This window comes from Phacochoerus africanus, chromosome 13 (assembly GCF_016906955.1).
Source record: "Phacochoerus africanus isolate WHEZ1 chromosome 13, ROS_Pafr_v1, whole genome shotgun sequence".
NCBI classification, from domain to species: Eukaryota; Metazoa; Chordata; class Mammalia; order Artiodactyla; family Suidae; genus Phacochoerus; species Phacochoerus africanus.
In genome coordinates this window covers 9,755,339-9,757,971 of record NC_062556.1, presented here as the reverse complement: position 1 = coordinate 9,757,971, position 2,633 = coordinate 9,755,339, and positions in this window count along the sequence as shown.

The window sequence follows — 2,633 nt, the reverse complement described above, 5'->3', positions numbered from 1 at the left end:
CTTCATATTATATAGCTCCTAATGGCAGCGCCAGGATGAGACTCAGGGCCTGGCATCTCACTTCACTGTCCTTCTCCCTCTTGCATATCTCCTTCCTTCAGTTAATCCTTTCGATAACCTTTTTCATCAGAGCAAACCATTTGTGGCGTTGGCATTTACATGTTGTTCCTTCATTAACTATTGAAGAATGCTAAAAATAGCAAATATTTTTGACAAAGTGACAAAATTCTATCTAGTGTGACCTTCCCAATGACATCAGTCTGAATACATAATAGTTGCTATCTCCATACGTATGCAGGTTCAAGGAGGATACCTTTCTTAACAGCTTTTCAGAGGAGATCAGGTGCGTTCGGGTGGTATGGCCATAGCCTCTTAACAGCTTTTCAGAGAAGAAGTAATGTTTCACAGATGTTTAAGCAAAGCATATATGGACAAAAAAAAAAAGCTGACCTTTTCTGTAGTATTTCAGATGCCGGTGAAGGTGACGAGAGATAAGACTTAGCTTTACAAAAGTTCTCTTTGCTCAGATGGTAGAAGCACTGACATTAAAGAACTGACAGATGTGAAATTCTTCTGCTGAGGAAGAGCCTCTGTATGAATTCTGTTAGCACAGCTTATACCCTGTGATTTAAGGATGTGTGAACTGATCCGAAACCTTGTGGCAGTTTTTAGAGGAAACTATTTCTTAATGTTCTTAATCATTTCTTAATGTTCTTTAATAAATGTGTTCTGCATGTGAACACTCCACAAAAATTCAAGAAATCATAGTGTAATAAAGACTAAAATAAATCCTAGGACATTTAAAAATAGTACTACTAGCAAGTTTTCACTATATATTAATTTTTTTATTGCTGAAACTAATTATAATCTGAAAAACATTGTTTCCTACTTCCCAGATCCAGCTAAGAATGAGAAAGTTCTGGTGAAATTGAAATTCAACTAAAGATATAGTAGCAGATTTTTGCTAAATATTAATTTCTTGCTGTCCTTTTGAAACTAATCATGCTATATAAACCATTGTTCCCCATTTCCCAAACCCAGCTAAGAAGGACAAAGTAGGAAACTCAGGAAAAGTGGCCCATAAATACAGAAATTAATTTCCTCTTCTAGGAGGGTCAAGTTTAATAATTTGAAAGAATTCCTTGTAATTTTTTTTTTTTTGTCTTTTCTGGGGCCACTCTTGCAGCATATGGAGGTTCCCGGGCTAGGGGTCAAATCATAGCTGCAGCTGCCGGCCTACGCCAGAGCCACAGCAACTCGGGATCCAAGCCACATCTGCCACCTATGCCACAGCTCACGGCAACTCCAATTTATTAACCCACTGAGCGAGGCCAGGGATCGAACCTGAAACTTCATGGTTCCTGGTCGGATTCATTAACCCCTGAGCCACAACAGGAACTCAGAATTCCTTGTAATTGACAACCGTGTGTGCCAGACCCTGCTCTAAATGCTTTACAAATATGACCTTATTTAATTTTTACAATAGTCTGTGAGGTAGAGGGCATTATTATTGCCATTATACAGATAAGAAAGCAGAGACACAGAGAAGCTACAACTTATTCTACCAAGTAGCTGAGCTAGACTGGAAAAGACAAAAGCCATTATCTTAGATGAAGGCCGTGAACATGCACTCTATCCCATTGCTTAGACCCATTTCCAGTCACCCGAGCTGTCCTGACAGCCGATCTTTTTAATGTAAAATCAGAAGTATCCAAAGAAATTAAAAGGTTATGAATCTATTGACTTACCGAACAAATATTTACTGTTTGTAGTTTTATACAACTTTTTTTTTTACATTTACTGTTTATATATAATATGTATATATATTATGTGTGTCTATGCAAATGAATATATACCAGACACACATTGTTTAAACAAAGAAAAAATGAGGTTTCAGATACTTTTTTGTTTACAAGCCTAAAACAAGTGGCAGTTGATCAGAAGACAAATATGTACCCAGGAAAGATGGTCCCAAGTTGACTTTTCTAGCCTTGAACCATTAGACTTGTTTCCAGACCATTAAACTTTGCCCAGGACAGATAAATAAGTATCCATTAGGAAAGTTTTTTATTTACATACAAGCCTTTTAGAGTGGGCATTATATACATATTTTATTTGGTAGCTAACATCGAGTGCCCTGAAATGGAATAAAGATGTCAACTTTTCAGGGTATTTGAAAAGTCTATTCAAGGGTTAGGTAGGGTTTCATCTATGTCAGCACAAAAAGACAACCACAGAGGCACCTGCTGAATGTCTCAGTGCTTTGAGAAGCTGAGAATCACACGTGGGAGAAAGTACTTCTGAAGTGATGTCTGCGTCATCCGATGAGTGAACAGAACTGAGAATATTATCCCATTTCTAGGGCTGCCAGATAAAATAAATAACAGTACAAGAACGGACAGAACATGGGACCTACTTCTAGTAAAAATTATTTGCTGTTTGTCTGAAATTCAAATTTAACTGGACACACTGCACTTATTATTCACTAAATCTGGCAGCCTTGCTCTCTTCCCAAGCCTGGACCTTGTGGCCCCAAGGTGCGGGTCAGAGATTCTAGCAGGTGATGTTTGTGGTGATGGAAGGGGCAGACTATGATGAGATCTCTAACAAGGAATATTGGCCCTCTAGGTGGA